The sequence below is a fragment of the Globicephala melas genome, chromosome 6 (genome assembly GCF_963455315.2).
Source record: "Globicephala melas chromosome 6, mGloMel1.2, whole genome shotgun sequence".
In the NCBI taxonomy this organism is placed as follows: domain Eukaryota; kingdom Metazoa; phylum Chordata; class Mammalia; order Artiodactyla; family Delphinidae; genus Globicephala; species Globicephala melas.
In genome coordinates this window covers 51,638,313-51,656,672 of record NC_083319.1, presented here as the reverse complement: position 1 = coordinate 51,656,672, position 18,360 = coordinate 51,638,313, and the positions used below count along the sequence as shown (strand labels likewise).

At 42.0% G+C, this 18,360-nt stretch overlaps 1 protein-coding gene across 6 annotated transcripts in view; it reads right to left on the bottom strand.

Moving 5' to 3' along the window:
• KANK1 (KN motif and ankyrin repeat domains 1) overlaps nt 1–18,360 on the bottom strand; it is a 193,829-nt gene that overhangs the window by 120,079 nt on the left and 55,390 nt on the right. For all 6 annotated transcript variants that reach the window (XM_030877062.2, XM_030877067.2, XM_030877063.2 and 3 more), the window contains exon 2: nt 7,546–7,670. The gene's annotated coding sequence lies outside the window, so the exon portion shown is untranslated. The remainder of the gene's footprint in view (nt 1–7,545; nt 7,671–18,360) is intronic.

Sequence of the window (18,360 nt, the reverse complement as noted above, 5' to 3'; positions counted from 1 at the left end):
CAAGTCCCTAAATTGGTAACATTATGTCCTCCTTCCTCTTGGAAGCTAGGCTATGGTAGGTGACCCCAGGAGAATCTTTCCTGATACTGGGCCAGTATTCTCATGAGGAATTTGGCTCAAGTCTATGAACAGTTTCTGCATTTACTTTTTGCAAAAGGACTACCCAAGGAGAGAAAAACAAATGAAAGAAACAGAAAACAACATCAGAGTCCCTAAGGACTGTAGTTTGGGTTGGAGTTCTCTTTAAAAGAATTACAAAAAGAGCAATTGGCTACTCATTAGGGAAAAAATTAATTTTCATTCATATCTCAAGTCATATTTCAAACTACGTTTCATACAGATGAAATATTTTCAAATGTGGAACAAAGCCATAAAACTACAATTAGAAAATATAGGTAGATTTCTATGCAATCTTGTGGTTAGAGATGTTGCTATTCATTCATTCATTCTGCAAACACTATGTACTAAGCATTACAGACCTGGCTGTGGACCACACAGACACAACCCCTGTCCCTATGGAGTCAGAGGCTAGAGGAGGAAATAGGAAATAGAAAACAAATAAAAAATAATTACATATCGATACATGCTCAAAGGGGGAAAAACCGCAGGATTATGAGATAGAGAATACTAGAGGGAAAGACCAATGCTGAACAAGAAGGCACTCTGTCTGAGGTGAAATTTAGGGTGACGCCTGAAGAACGAGGAATATGATAACAGCGAACCACTCATGTGCACCCTGTGAAAAGGATAGTTTTCTAAGAGCTGTGCATGAATTAACCCCCTTAATCCTCTCAACAAGGTGAGTTATGTACTATTACGATGATGATTCCCATATTACAGGTGAGGAAGAGGTGAAGTAACCTGCCCAAGAAAGCAGAGCTAGTGAACAGGGAAGCCAGGGGAACCCAAGCAGCCTGCTCCAGAGCACTCTCTCGGGAACTGGCTCTCTGGACAAGGAGGCAGCCATAAGAAAGGTGCACGAGCGCAAGTGTGTGTGTGAAGTGTGTGTGTGTGCACACACACGCAAAAGACACGTTCCAAGCAAAGGAATAGTGCCTGCAGAATCCTGGGAGTAGGAAAGAAGCTGACGGGTTCCATGAATTCAAAGGAGGCCAGTGGGGCTGGAACAAAGTGTTCGAGTGTGACAGAGGTGAGGTCAGAGAGCAGGCAAAGATGGATCACGCCGGGCCTTGCAGGCCATGGTAAGGAGAATGCCATGACCAGCTCAGGCAGGGGTGTGCCAAGATGTGATTATACTTGAAAGAGATCATTCTGTTATGTGAAGAACAGACTTCGGGGGAATAATACCAAGGCATTCTTGCTTCGTAATTACTCTATGTGGAGCCACAGAAAAAAGATTCAATCACCTAAAATTAAATATTTACCTACTTTTAAAAACACTGTACAGGACTTCCCTGGTGGCACAGTGGTTAAGAATCCGCCTGCCAATGCAGGGGACATGGGTTCGAGCCCTGGTCCGGGGAAGGTCCCACATGCCGTGGAGCAACTAAGCCCATGCGCCACAACTACTGAGCTTGTGCTCTAGAGCCCGCAAGCCACAACTACTGAGCCTGCAAGCCACAACTACTGAAGCCCGCGTGCCTAGAGCCCGTGCTCTGCACCAAGAGAAGCCACCGCAATGAGAAGCCCGCACGCCGCAATGAAGAGTAGCCCCCGCTCGCCGCAACTAGAGAAAGCCCACGCACAGCAACGAAGACCCAACACTGCCAAAAATAAATAAAAATAAATTTCTTGGGCTTCCCTGGTGGCGCAGTGGTTGAGAGTCCGCCTGCCGATGCAGGGGACATGGGTTCGCGCCCCGGCCCGGGAGGATCCCACATGCCGTGGAGCGGCTGGGCCTGTGAGCCATGGCTGCTGGGCCTGCGCGTCCAGAGCCTGTGCTCCACGACGGGAGAGGCCCCAACAGTGAGAGGCCCGTGTACTGCAAAAAATAAATAAATAAATAAATTTCTTTAAAAAAGAACATGAACACAATATTCACAAAAGAAGAAATACAAATGCCTTATAAACATATGATAAATGTTCACCTGTGCATAAAACTGGATAAAGTTTTTTAAATTCTATGATCTAATGTTAAAAAGAGTGTGGGAAAAGAAAACCTTGCATAATATCAGTGGGATTGTAAATTGGTTGTCTTTCAGGTAACATAGATCAGAGACCTTTTTCCTGATTTTATAGTAAGAATAATTAAGAGTAGCCTCAAAATTATAGTTATCCTCATAGGCACTGACACACGTGTCTAGAGGGAGATTTGTTAAGTACATACATTCCTAAAATAGACTCTTTATCTACCTTTAATAATTATGCAGCAATGACAGTGACATGGAGAGAAGTTTACAACATACCAACTGAGAAAAGTAGGTTGCATATTTATATTTAAAAATCTTATTTAAGCATATACACATAGAAGAACCTCTGGAAGAATATTAACAGCAGTGATGTAACGGTGGTAGGACTGTGCACTTTCTGTTTTAAAATATTTTTATTTTCTAATTGTTTATACAAGTTTTAAAGGTTATGCTCTATTTACAGTTATTACAAAATATTGGCTATATTCTCCATGTTGTACAATACATCCTTGTAGCCTACATTACACCCAATAGTTTGTACCTCCCACTCCCCCACCTCAATATTGCCCCTCCTCCCCCAACCAGTAACCACTAGTTTGCTCTCTTTATCTTTGAGTCTGCTTCTTTTCTGTTATATTCACTAGGTTGTTGTATATTTTTTAGATTCTACATATAAGTGATATAGTATTCATCATTCCCTGCCTGACTTATTTTACTTAGCATAATGCCCTCCAAATCCATCCATGTTGCTGCAAATGGCAAAATTTCATTCTTTTTTATGACTGAGTAGTATTCCACTGTGTATATATGTCACATCTTCTTTACCCATTCATCTGTTGATGTACACATAGGTTGCTTCCATATCTTGGCAATTGTAAATAACGCTGCTATGAACATTGGGGTGCAAGTATCTTTTCGAATTTGTGTTTTTGTTGTTTTTTTTTTCAGATCTATACCCAGGAGTGAAATTCCTGGGTCATATGGTAGTTCTATTTTTTGAGAAACTTCCATACTGTTTTCCACAGTGGCTGCATCAACTTACATTCCCATCAACAGTGTAAGAGGGTTCCCATTTTTCCACATCCTCGCCAACATTTGTTATTTGTCTTCTTTTTGATGACAGTCATTCTGACAGGTGTGAGGTGACAGCTCACTGTGGGGTTTTTTTGTTTTTTTTTTTTTTGCGGTACGCGGGCCTCTCACTGTTGTGGCCTCTCCCGTTGCGGAGCACAGGCTCTGGACGTGCAGGCTCAGCGGCTGTGGCGCATGGGCCCAGCCGCTCCGCGGCATGTGGGATCTTCCCGGACCAGGGCATGAACCCGTGTCCCCTGCATCAGCAGGCAGACTCTCAACCACTGCGCCACCAGGGAAGCCCTCACTGTGGTTTTGATCTGCATTTCCCTGATGATTACCAATGTTGAGCAACTTTTCATGTGCCTGATGGCCAACTGCATTCCTCTTTGGAAAAATGTCTATTCAGTTCCTCTGCCCATTTTTTAATTAGGTTGTTTTTTTGATGTTGAGTTGTATGAGCTGTTTATATATGCTGGATATTAATCCCTTATAGGTCATAGCATTTGCAAATATTTTCTCCTATTCAGTAAGTTGTCTTTTTGTTTTGTCAATGGTTTCCTTTGCTGTGCAAAAGCTTAAGTTTAATTAGGTCCCATTTGTTTACTTTTGCTTTTATTTCCTTTACTTTAGAAGATGGATCCAAAAAGATACTGCCATGATTTATGTCAAAGAGTGTTCTATGTTTTCCTCTAGGAGTTTTATAGTATCCAATCTTACATTTAGGTCTTTAAGCCATTTTGAGTTTATTTTTTTTTATATGGTGTTAGAGAATACTCTAATTTCATCCTTTTACATGTGGCTGTCCAGTTTTCTCAGCACCACTTATTGAAGAGACTGTCTTTTCTCCATTATATATTCTTGCCTCTTTTGTCATAGATTAATTGACCATAAGTGTGTGGGTTCATTTCTGGGCTCTCTAGGATTGTGCATTTTCAACAGGTCCTTTTATTTTATCTATATATCTTTCATTTATCTACCAGTCAGTATACATTACTTTTAATATTAAGCAAAGTATCCAAGCAAAAAAATATCTAGGACACCATAAAATAAAAATATAGAAATGCTAAACTGTCTTGTAAAGGAGGTCATAGATAGAAGACTCAGTGTAGACTGAAGTTGAATCAGAAAATGGTGTGGCAGAAAGGGACACTGGGAGGCATCTATCTAGTCTAACTCCTCATTTCACAGATTAAGAAACCATCTAATCTCCCTACTTCATCTTTCTGACTATAAGCACAGTCCTAACAAAGGTTTCCAGAACCAAAAACTGAACTAGTGCTTCTTCTTTCTCCACTGATTAAACACCCTACACCAAGGACAACTGTGTACAAATATTATCACTGCAGTACTTCTGAGCAAAGGGTACCCCAGGACTAGAGCACAGCCTGATAGTCACTGTGGTATTTGGAAACAAGAGGATTATTGTAGAGTGTGATTTCCTCTCATTCCATAGGCAACTGAGGAATTTACCTTTCCTAATGTCGAGCCAGTGCCTGTCTTACCCTTTGCTCACAAAGAAACATCCTTGTCTGGCAAGTGTACATTCTCAGCATCCCTAGAGCAGGGTTGCTGGGGGTCCTAGAATCTGCCAAGTTGGTGCCTAAACATTATCTGGGTCCTGTCTCTTGTGCTGCAAAGGTCTTTGGTGGCCCTTTACTAATTCCCTGGCCCACTTCACACCTTGGCTACTCTAAGTAGTTCCTCTTTCTCAAATCAAAACCCCCAAACCCACCATTCTTATTCTCAACGAATACTTTCTTCTTTATTTAGGAGGTATATTCAGGCCATAAGTCTTCAGCCCTCTCAAATATTCCTTCCTACCTCCAGGCACCTGAGTCTCTATCCTCCATCTCTTCCTTCCCTCCTCCCTGCTTGCTGCAAAGGAGCCCCCCTCCCTCCAGCTCCTCAGCCAGCCCTATGGGTCCTGCAGTCCTGGCCTCTTCAGTTTTCCCTTCTCTTTCTGATCCCACTCCCTCCCTCTCCCTCTTTCCTTCCCTCCTCCCTCCCCACTGGGTCCCTGCCTTCTTTTCAATATGTCCAAGTTCCTTATCCCAAATCTGCTTCCTCCTCCCAGGCGGCATCCCTCTTTGCTCCTTCCTTTTCTGGTACATTTCTACACCTCGGTATCTACACCTGCACCTCTTCAGTCTATCGTTATGTCACGAAGTAACAAGAGTAAGGATTTACAGTCGGAAGGCCTAGAGTGCACATTCAGCTCTGCCAGTGACCATTTCCATGACCTCAAGTGAACAAGTCACTTAATTCCTCCAAGTCAGTTTCCTCCTCTGTAAAAAGAGGTTAATGATACCTGGCTCCACCTCCCTCACAGTTATGTTGTGAGGATCAAGCGAGATAATGCATGTGAAAGTGCTCTCTCTGTGAGCTTATAAAGCTCTTTAACACTTCAGTTATTCCTGTTACTACTCTCCCCCGGTACCCTGACCTTGCATCATCAACAGAGACAGGGATGGTTATTCGTGACCTTCAGACTGCTCACAGTGTTAACATATAATAACACCATGTAGTTTTTGCTGAGAATTACTAATTTGGTAATAATCATATTTAATTTAAAACAAGTATAGCTGACCCCTGAACAACGCGGGAGTTAGGGGTGCCAACCCTCCACACAGTCAAAAATCTATAGTCAGCCCTCCATCCATGTCTGGCTTCCTCAGTATCCAGAGTTCCACATCCACAGATTCAACCAGCCACAGATCGTGTAGTACTGTAGTATTTACTACTGAAAAAAATCTGTGCATAAGTGGACCCGCGCAGTTCAAACCCATGTGGTTCAAGGGTCAACTGCATATAAGCTATGGTTTTTTAATTATATGAGCATGGACTTCTGGAAGACAACAGCGGTAGACAACAATTACTGAGCACATACCAGGAGTCATGCACTTGTTCTAGAATCCTTTATATCAACTATCACCACCACAGGAAATGGCTTTATTATTATTTCCATTTTATTGATGGGGAAACTAAGGCAGAGCAGTACTGCCATGATTTGAACCCAGGCATCTACCTCTAGAGCCCATGCTCTTATCCATTGTCCTGCAGTTCCTTTAGTGACAAAATGAGGTCTACAGTGGAGACACAGAAACCAGTCAGGAGGCTATGGCTCTAGAGGGTTAGAGGCAAGAAGATGGACCTGACCAAGGACACCTGGACTCTTTTAAGAAGGCAAACAAAATTATTCAATTGCCAACTACCAATGTCATTGAAGGCTTAGGGTCATCAGGCACTTCCATATTCTGCTAGTGGGAATACAAACTGGTACAACCTTTCGAGAAGGCAATTAGAAGAATGCATTGAACACTGAAGGATACATTCCCACACTGTGGCTGACTCAGCAATGCCACTCGCAGCAATCTGCCCTAGAGAGATAATCATAGATGTGCACAAAAGATATTATTACAATGCTGTTTCTAAAACTAAATCAAGAAAAACAAATAAATGTCCAACAAAAGGAGATGGGGTAGAGAAACAATTGCGTACCCACATAAGTGAACACCATATAGTCATGTAAAATGATGCTTCAGGAAAAAAGGTATAAGCACATTGTCAAGGAAAAGAAGTATGTAAAAAAGCCTGTTGGTATGGGCTTTGGCATCTGACTGGTTCAAGTTCTGAGTGGGTTTACCAGCTATGTGAGCATGGGCAAGTTATTTAATTTTTCTGAGCTTCAGTTTTCTTGTGTACAGATGGGGATAAGAAAGCACCAACCTCATAGAGTTGTGAGAATTAATAAATTAATGTATGTAAAGGGGTTGGTACAAAGCTGGTACAGAGCCTGGCATGTAGCAAGCATGGGATAAATGTTTCTCATTTGCAAAAATATAGCAAGTTAACACATACGACACACACACCCCATTACAAATATTTGTAAAAACAAATATTATAAATAATGCAGTAAAATTTTAACACTGGTTATCTCTGGAAGTGAAATAACACATTTTTTTCTTTTAAATTCCCTGTATTTTCCAAATTTTCTTTACTTGAATAAAGCCAGCAATATATTAATACTTAAGTATCTTCATTTTTTCAGGTAGACTTAATAATAAATACTCCTTTCAATTTATTAAGTTTCTCTAGTATAATCCAGTCTATGCATCTTCTGTTTAAGGAAATGGGGTACTTTTATTGATTTAATCTGAAGAGTAATACATTTCCCCCTTTATTCTTCAAACAGCTTGCTCGTATTTCATTATATAAAAGTCTTTTCTGCACTCATATACTTGAAGATTAAGAGCACTCTGAAGTGATTAATAGAGCATAAAAGGTAGAAGAAAAGAACAGATTAATGTCTCTTAAAAAGCAAAGTTAAAGAAGAAAAGCATGACAACTTCATGATAGTTATATGGAAAAAAGTATACCTTACCTAAGTATGTAAGGCCAGAAATTACTGCAATAAATATCTCAACTCCATGGACAATTTCCTAGTGTGGTCAAAAGACAGAAGTAATTCAATAGCTCAGCAGTCCATCCAGTACAGTGACAATCATCCTGAAAGAAAAAAAGAGTCTCATTGAGGGAAATGTGATGGGGCAATACTCCTTTCCAACAGGAGAGGGGGAATCAATTACTAGAGACAGCTATGCAGTTTATTATGGTTAAGTCATTCTCCAGTTGGGGGTGGAAGGTGCAGACCAGAATAAAAAAGAACCTAGGATATCATGCAAACGTGAGTCTCCTTTGCTTTAGATAAAAGTTACTCATTAGCTCTAGGGTGTCTCACCACCAGTTCAAAGAAAAGGGCTGGTTCCTCACATCCTTTCACCTTCACTTCCATTACTGCTCTCCATGTATCCATCAATATGTACATAAGTCAGCTCATGAATACCATCAATTTTTATATTTGGTATCTTTGTCATTTCAGAATCAGACAAGCCCATAAGAAATACATGGCCTTTCTCTGAAAACTAGCTCCACGGAGGATTTTCTTTGTGAGTGGCAGTTCCCCTGGATTAAAATTTTGGGATTGTTTTCACGTCAGCCTTCTCCATCATTGCCTCAGTCCACTGCCACTTTCCCTTGAATGTCCGTCCTACTGCTCTCTACTTTTTTTTCACTCCTATGTCTCCACTAGTACCAAATTCTCTGGTACCCCCCACCTGTGTACAACAGCAGCCTCTAACCTGGCCTCTCTCTGCAGAACACTACCCATCCAATTGCTTTCATTCCATTATGTGGGTAACCTTGGGTAGTCCCCTATCTCCTGGGTCTCAGTTTTCTTAACTGTAAAATCAAGAACTGATTTCAATGTTCTCCATCCTCATTGTGCTTTGAAGTCAGATGTGCTGAATCCTGGCCCAATCACTCTAAAAACTCTGACAAATTATATTTCCTCAGAGCTCATTTATTATACATAAAATGCGAATGATATCATCTACCTCTAAGGTTGCTGTTAAAATAAGAACTATGAGATCTTGCACCTGACATACAGCATGTACAACAAACATCAGTCATTCCCACCCCACCATACAGGATACCTCCAGCTCTAAAGTTCTTTGTTCTTCTCATCTCCAAATCTAGTGTTCTCCTACATCCATTTCCACAGTGGTAATGCATTTCTCTTCCATTAAATGTAAACGCCTTTGCTGACTTTCAGGCTCTTCCATAATCTGGCCCTACTTTATCTTATCTTCCTCCGGCTTCCAAGGAACACCTTCTGTCTTAGTCAGGTACGTCTTATTGTGTTCCAAAGAACACATACTCCTACACCCTGATTTTGCAACTATCATTCCCCGTGCAAGATACAGCTTTTCTTAACCCCTCTGTCAAGGCCTATCTCGAGTTCACAGACTCGGCGATCCCACCTTCCAGATAATTTAACTCACACAGTGTCTCAATGGTACTGGCCATTGTTTCCAGTTTACTGAGCTTAGCTCTCCAGCTGGAAAGCGACTATTCTGATTATTTTTAGTTTGTCATTTTGGCACGGACTACATCAAAGTTTTGACAAACCTGGTATTTTTTGCATCAGCTCTACAAATGCTCTTTGAAATTCATAAGCCTTTGTGCCTTGACCCAAGATTCGGTTGTTAACTCCACTATTTTTGTTTGTGTGGAGAGGCTCACACAAGGAGATTATTCCATCACCAATAAGTAGGCCATTCATAGACAATCCAGGGGCCTGCTCCTAGAGCAAGAGATGACTTCTAAGTATCTCCAATGACTGTAGATTTTGAGTCAAAGCCAACACATTCTAATTCCAAAAACCATTTTATGACCAAACTCCAAGGAGCAGCAGGAATGACTCACAGTAAGGAAAGACTGGCTGCTAGACTTTTACCTCAAAAAAGATGACGGTTGAACCACTAGGACTAAACAAAGGTTCTAAGGGGAGTTAGTAGAAGACACAGTGAAGGTTCAGGGAGATGGAGGAAGAAGAACCAATGAAGGAGACCGAGAGTGTTTACAGAGGCAGGAGGATAACCATGGGGGTGGAGAGGCACATCAACCCAAAGAAAGATAAGGGACTTCAAGCGCTGTGGATGGGAACTAACAAGGTGTCACTGGATGTAACAATTAGTAAGGAGGTCACTGGTGACCCCTGAGGACAATTTTCCATAGGGCTGGTCCAGGATGTGGACTGCAGGGGACTGAAAAGAAGACAGGAGGGCAAATGGAGACAAGCTGAGACTTTCCTGTTAAGAACTGTGGTTATCAAGCCAAATGCTGGTCTTTCTCTACCCTGAAGTTTACTTACCAGCCTGATAAAAACTCTCACTATTATTCCCTTGCTCCTTGCCTTTCCATATGCACAGAGCTTGACTACTGAAAATAATTTAATGGAAACCCTTCCAACCTCTCTCTCCTGACATCACCCTTGTGTGCCTGGTTTTGGTTCTCTAAGTGACCTTGCGGAACCATTCAACAGCTATATGCTATCAAGTGTGAACATCTAAATTATATTTTCCTGCTCTAGGTAAATGATATTTATTTAACAAAGAAAAAGAAAATAGACACTGAAATGTATCTGATCAACTGAGCAAAAATCCAGATTCAGGTCAGATACCATATTACTACCTCTGTCTGGGTAACCTACATAATAGATCCGAATTGTCAGAAGATAACTTTAAATGCTTTTTCTTCCTTCAAAGTAGTGCTTGTTCTTTACCAAAAGTTTACAACAATCCAATATGAATAAAGAAAAAAATAAGCATCATTAGCATTTTTGACTTTTCCTTCTACTTTGGTAGCCTGCATCACACATCCATAGACATAATAAACAAATGTGTAAGCATATGTCATTTTTACTAAAAGTGAATTCTAGGCATTATTTGTAACATACTTTTCCCATTTATTTTTATTTTGATGGAAGTGTTGTGGCACTTATTAGCCTTCTATGCCTTTATTTTATTTTTTTTTGCAGTACACGGGCCTCTCACTATTGGGGCCTCTCCCGTCACGGAGCACAGGCTCCAGATGCGCAGGCTCAGCGGCCATGGCTCATGGGCCCAGCCGCTCTGCGGCATGTGGGACCTTCCCGGACCGGGGCACGAACCCGTGTCCCCTGCATCGGCAGGCGGACTCTCAACCACTGCGCCACCAGGGAAGCCCTATGCCTTTATTTTTAATGAATGTACAATAATCAATTTTAATAAACCCCCCTGAAGCATTTAAGTCACTTCCAATTTTTGATTATGCAGATAAAGCTGAGATGGATATCCTCAAACACACCATTAAGTATTTGCTAGGGATAAAGTCATGGGTCAAACGTATGAAAAAAATATGCATTTGATATTGTTGACAGCTTGTCCTACAGGATGTTTCACCCAATTTGTGCTCTAGTGGTATATGAGTGGTATATAAGTGGTACATTTCTCCATATTCCCTCTAAAACTGGGTAGTATTAATTTTTAAATTATCCTATCTTATAGATTCCAAAAGTTCACTTTTATTAGCATATCTCTGAGGTTGAACATTTTTTTACTTTTCTGCACTTACTGTATATGCCCTTTGTTTTTCTGCTACAGTATTCATATTATCCATTTGTAGCATCTCTTCATCTATGAAGGATATTATTAACTTGCTACCCTAATAATGCAAAGAAGATGGTATACTAATTGGGAACCTTTGGCTATCAGGAACAAAACCAACCAATTCCAGCCTATTAGAGCCAGAAAGGACCTCTACCACAAGGATACAGAGGCATCCTTACATAAGGATACTATGTATGAACTTTGACACGTGTTGCAAATAGTTCCAATTTTTAATTTTATCTCTAAAATGGAAATACCACTACTTCACTGGTCTACTTCGAGGATTAAAGAAAATACAGGTAAAGTCATGAATGGAAGTAATTATTGTTAAAGCAAGCAAAAACTCAAAAAACAAACTAAAAATGCTGTTTCTTATTCAGTACTTACTGAGGTGCCTTATTCTTTTGATCCTTACAATGAGCCCATTAGGCAGGTGTTATCAGTCCTCTTTTACAGATGAGATGTAATACGCATGCATAGTTAGTAAAGTAACAATTAGATTTTTATTTTACAAATGAGCTCTGCATTGATCCTAAAAAAGGCTTGGTAACAGAATTATTCTCAGCTGTGTTTTTAGTAACACTTCTTTCTTAAAAGTCATCGCGGGGACTACTCCAGCCCTTGCACCAACAGTAAACCAGGTTACTAGCTTCTACACCATCCATTCCTTTAAATTTCACATTAGTGACCTCTCTTCTTCTCCCTCCTCTATGATGTGGCTTTACTATTAAGTGCCATTCTGGCAACAAGATACACATTTCTGTTTAGGAACCAAGGCCACTTCATCAGTCACTATTAACTGAACCCCGTGACAGACACTTTACTTTCTAACATTCCAAATACCCTTAAAGGTGCTTCAGCTGCTTACACGTAGTGATGTCTGTAGTAACAGCGTACACCCGAACCTATGCTTTTGTCAGGGGTGAAGCAGCACTGTGCTGTGTAAATATTTTATGCACAGCTTGTATTGAAATTCTAGATGAAGAGGCATTCACAGTTCCTACGTAATATGCTGATTGCCCAAGACCACATAGTTTTTATTAATGCTTTGTGCAAGCTTTGCCATCTTCTATAGCACTCCCCTTGATTTAATCCTAAACATATACTTCCAAAATGTTTTTATTTTTTAATGCATTAGTTGTGCTGTGGCCAAGGTAGCATCTAAAACAATGGCAAAAGGAAGCATTGAAACTGGATGCACTCACAATTAGTCTAGTCACTGAGAATTCTGAGGGTAAAAGTGCATGTGTGTGGGCCAGGTAGGTAAGTTTCTCGGCAGGAATATTGGCAGAACTAAATTATCCACTGCCAGAAAAGGGAAAAGGAAATCTTTCCCCCATACTTTTATAAATTCAATAAGATTTATAGAAATGCTTAAGAGTTTGAAGGCTACTCTTCTGGAGTAAACAGGTTTACAAACTGGCTTTGGAAACATCCAAACAACAAATGCCTCAAACTCCTGCCAGTTAGGGGCAGGTACAGCCACCCATAAATCAGCAGCCATGAGGAAGAGCAGGTGATGCCTCAAAGCGGGGCTCTGCCCACAGGCGACCGCTGCTCGGTGACCTCACAGGAGGCAGAGCCCTGCACACCGCCTGCTGCAGCCAGCACTTGCAGAGTTACTGGCTAGGAGGCTTCCTCGATGTTTTCTCTCTGAACTCTCCTCATGCACGTGGGGAGAGGGTTCTGGCTTCCCTGCTTCAGGGAGGCTGTGATTGGGCTTCCTTAAGGAGGAAAGGGGTTTGAGAAGAGAGAAACACCCTCCCACCCCCACCCCCCTACATACTAAGAGGAGATTCTTAGAGGAGAGTGAGTGTGAGACTCAGAGCAGCTGAAGGCCATACCTGCTCCCTGGCAGCACCCCTAGATGTGTGCCGGAGCCCCAAGACAATGGCCAGATGCTGAGCTTGGTCTCCTGGCTGTGACAAAGCATCCTCCCCAGCCTCAAAATGGCCCAGAAGCAGCAGGGACCGGTGTGAACAGATGACCCAGGGTGCTTTCCTGCCCTCGTGACATGTAGTCAGAGTCTGGAACCTTGGCATGACCCCCTGGGAGAGTGGTGTACGAAAGAGATCCAAGCCTGACCAAGGTTACTTTCCTGCTACCCCAGGGGAGCAGAAGCTTACAGTCAAAACTAATTTGATTCAGGAAAATGCACTAGTTCTTGCACTCCTCAGTTTGTGGACTAACAGTCATTCCCAATTCAAATTATTAACAACTGAGCGAACAAATGAAGGCAGAAGGGTTAAGATCTAGTAACCTACATATTTTTCTGGCAAAATTAGTTTTGTTTAGTTCATTAGTTTAGTTCATTGGCTTCTATCAGTGGGTCAGAATGTCATTCAGAATAAAGAAAGCTTTTAGAGCAGAGATTCAAGAGGCTTTTGCGTTATGCAGGCATTTCCCCAGGAACACCCAGCCTCGCTCATCACCACTGCTATTTAAAGGGTCTGCACTAACAGAGACAGGGGTCTCTGGAGGCATCTGAGGCTGATAGCCACAAGGCCTCATGCAGTGGAGTCACTTTGGAAAATTCACCACAATTCAAGACCCTGATTCAGTCTGGCCCAAAGTTTTTCAGGTCTAACATCCAGATTTTCTAGGAGCCAAAGACGATTACTCCCCCAGAGTGGGGCTAATGCATAAACACACAGCAGCATGTTAATGGTATGTGTGTGTGTGGGGGACGACACGGCTTTTGTCCTCTCTATGCAAATTACTCCCTTCTTTGGAATTTTCTGAGCCAGCCACAGGGTCAGAGGTGGGCCTCCCATGCCGCCTCTCAGAGCACACACATCTCGCCCATCATGGCTCACTGGACCACTTAAAGACCTCAGATCCAGGCTGGGCAAATCTGTCCTCCTCTGGGGCTTAGAAATGGGGGCTGAGGAGCTGCCAGCCAGGCTCTGGGTGCAGGTGCACCTGGGAGCAGCTCCGCAGACAGAGCTGGTCTGCAGCAGAAAGGTGAAGATAAAGCTGAGGGTAGCAGGGCCAACACACAGAGTCTTTCCAATTCCTTGCGCTTTCCCGTGTTTGATTCTAGGTTGTCTCTGAGGATCCTGGATTCTTTGGAGCACTTCAGTATCTTGACAAAATGCTCCTTAAGTTGGTTTTATTCCTTGCAGTCAAAGATTCCCAACTGAATACCATTCTTTCCCTGTTACCATGTTATCAAGCTAATAATGGGGTGTGCTGGGCGAGTGCTGAATCAGACCAGAGGGAGGTAGACCCGGGGTGGGGTGTGGAGCAGAGAAGGACTCCCCCCCCCTGCACTATGTACAGCATAGTTCACGCCCTCAACTACAAACAGCTCCCCACTGGCTAGACTCTCTCGTCCCTCCATTTCTGAGTGCCTCCCTGCCAAACTCTGCCTCACTGAAACCCATTCTCCTAGGCTTGCAGGCTGAATACTCTACCTGAATATATTAAAAAATACATATTCAGGGCTTCCCTGGTGGCACAGTGGTTGAGAGTCCGCCTGCCGATGCAGGGGACACGGGTTCGTGCCCCGGTCTGGGAAGATCCCACATGCCGCGGAGTGGCTGGGCCCGTGAGCCATGGCCACTGAGCCTGCGCGTCCGGAGCCTGTGCTCCGCAACGGGAGAGGCCACCAACAGTGAGAGGCCCGCGTACCGCAAAAAAAACCAAAAAACAACAAAAAAAAACATATTCAAACCTGTGTATAGTCAATTTCTCCTGCTACTTTCAGCTGCGGACATTTTATTAAATCAAGACATAATAGTAAAACTCCGGGTATTATGAATATGCTCTGCTCTCAGTGCCCACCCCTTGCATTTTAAGATATCAAGCCTATGCAAGCCCAAGTAGCTTGGGTCAACATTTTCAAATAGAAGTTAAATATTACACATAGGTAGGAGAAAACGGTTGTCAGAATATTATGTTTTCTGACAGAGAACTGGTAGGGTCTGGAATAATTTCTCCCATAAACATGCAAGCACAAGTTCTTGAAATGGTAAAGAATGGTCCTACTTGGCAATGGGTATTTTATTTTCAATTGTCACCCTTGATTTTTCCTTAAGAACTTGCATCGATGTTGTGACAATGTATAAACCTAGCTGTTTATGGATGCATTTTTTAAATCACCAATGAGATATCCTCAAACTGTGATACAATCCTAGAGAAAAAAATAAAATAGATATGTATATTAAATTTTTAAAATATTGTATAGAGGGCTCAAGAAAAACGCTTTTCTCTTTTAGGATTAATCAATCAGAAATGAAATATCTGACTAACTGCTATCCGTGTAAACTATATCGCTAATATACGTAATTGTTTACCCTCCATTGTTTGGCACAGGCCAAAAAACCCCCAAAAAGTTACACTTAAGAGACTGCATATGGAATAAGGAGCATTCAGTCATCCAAAGCAACTTCCTTACTTGGTATCTAGATACATAAAGTAGGAAGAATATTTCCACTTAAAGCAAAGAAAGCAAAAGTTTGATTTTTTTTTTTAAATGATCAGATCAGAAAGTGATTTCCTCTCTGATGGGGTTACCACTTGGCTCAGTTCTGCCCTTTCAACAGTGAGCCCCAGGATGGAAAGCTCTATACCCTCTAGCACTTCTCTCTCGTCTTTCAGTTCTCTGTGGAGGAAGGGACCACATCTGGGGGTGACCTGGGGATGAGGTGGCAGGAAGTCCCCCTCGCTGGGACTCTGAGCAAGGGAAGGGTGTGTGAGCAGGTATCCATCGGTAGTCTGCTCTTGGTCAGCAGCTTTGGAGGATGCCATATTATCTTCAGTGTGCCCTTAATCCCAAAGTTTAAATGTGAATCATCTTTACTTTCCTGGAAAATTATAAGAGAAGGTACCACCTTAACAAACCAAACACCTACGCCTCTTGCCTAAAACGAGCGGTTCTCAAATGTTAGCATTATTAAAGTACAGATTACTGGCCCCACCTCATTAAAGTACAGATTACTGGCCCCACCTCAGAGTTTCTGATTCAGTAGGTCTGGAGCGGGACAGCTGCTGCTGAAACGGGGGATGACAATTTGAGAACCACTGCCTTAAACAAACAGAAGTGAGTTGGAAGGGGACACAAGCTCTTTAGGAGATGATACAACCAAGTATAATATCAACAGTTGTTTGCCAAGCACCTTACCTTAGATACAGGGAATACAATACTTTACAAGAGAAACAAAGTCCTTCCTCCCCTTCTCCCGACATGCCTGAAGTAAAACAGCTGTTCCAGGAAGAAGCACCAAGTTTAGCAGGAAGCTTTCTATTTCTCAAACCCAAACTGCATGCCCTATGAGCCAACGCACAGCTCCCAAAATGAAACGGAATATCAACTCTCTCATCAAAGAACCAAAGCAAATGGATGACAATGAGATTACAACTAGATGTTAAGTACCAATGAAGTATGAGGAACGTCCTTACGGCACACACATGACTGGGGTGAGGACTGAATGCAAGAGACCTCGTGGAAGGCCACCTTCGTGCCTGGCATAGCACAGGCAGCCCAAGTACTAGTTCCTCTTCCATCTCCTGACCTATCTTCTCTCTGTACCTTGAAAAGTCAGGTTCTGAGGGCCTGCTAAGGTCATCTGTGCTGGGGCCGCTAGGGAGGCTGCCCCACTGCTTCCTGCCTCAGGTGCGTCACCTCAGCAACCCCAAGCATTTAAACTATACAAACAATTATGGAAAGACTACATGAGCCAGTGGTTCTCAAACTTTATAGAGTGCATCGCAAGTGTGAGGAAGGCCTTTTAAAAACACAAAATGCAGGACTCCCACCTCCAGGGATTAACTCATGAGGTCTGGGGCAAACCCTAAAAATTTAAGTATCTAACAAGCTCTCAGATGATGCGAACGATGCTGGTTCAGGATCATACTTTGAGAACCATTTGTTAAACTTATTCCTTGCTATTAACTAGAACACTATCTTACCCAATTAATTTATTATATAAAAACAGAAGTCTCTTCTTACATAAAGGACTAAGAATACAGATTCTGTCATCAATCATGTGACATCTCAGGCAAGTACTGTAGTAACTTGTGCTTTAACTTTCCATATGTAAATTGAGACTACCTACATCCATAGTATTGTAAATCTGATTCAAAGTTATTAACATGTAATTTTAAAGATGTTACCAAGTATCAGTTGTTGCCTTGTCTTTTATAATACGGTTGGCTTTAACTGAAATAGTTTGTAACATTTAAGACAAGTATCTGATTTCCCACATTCACCAGAAAAGACAGAAGAAATCTTTATCCGTGAAAACAGATAAAGCCTAGCAAATGTGAGCCTTCTCAAAATCCAGAATACTCTGAGAAGATGCTTTTGATTCTTCCTCATGAAAAAAAAATTATTTTCCAATCAAGTTCCACTATGTGTATAATGACAGAGCAAATATACACAGGTTTCAAATTTTTAAAATATATATGCTTAAAAAAAGAGAGTACGTTCAATAAAGAATTACAAAATATAAAGGCTTCCTCCTGTCGAGAATAGGATGGTACAGGTGTTCATTTCAATACTAACAATCACATAAATGCCAGACTGCAATCTTGGGAGGAAAGAGCTGGAATGGAGGCCCATTTCCCCAGAGTGACCCAGTCAACTGGGTCAGGCAGTAGAATACGCCAAGGAAATGTTCTCTCAAACCTCATTAATTATCAGAGCCCAGGCTCTGGTATTTCAGCACAGACAGCTGGCGGCCTGCCCACTCACCCTCCTTCTGCTCCTTAGCCTTTATGGGATGTTACAGGCATAGAACTTCTGTTACCTTTCCCAAGGGAGGAGTGGGTCTGAGGTGGGCCTTTCAAATATTTGCAGCCCAAGGACCAAGGCAAGATGCTGCTGGTGATGCATCAGTGATTCATACTTCCGTAGGATAAGATGACTCCTTTCACTATGAAGACAAACCAGGTTACCCTGGCAAACATCCTGGTAGCACAGAGCAGAAGTGGATGGGCACAGTCCCATTAATCTCCCTGCCTGACCCCTATAGGCAACTCCTCCTAGCTCTCTACTCTGAGCCTCTCGTTAAAGCTAACTGAAATTCCAAGTTCTTCCATACACAGACCCAAAGGTAAACTGGAAAGAACATTGCTTGGTGAATTTAGGACTGAATTTTATGAGACAAGAAGCTAAAGAACAAAATCTGAATCTTTACTAGATACTTACTAAGCATTTTCCTACAAAATTTTCCATATTTCTTTTTCCCTGAAGAATCCATGCA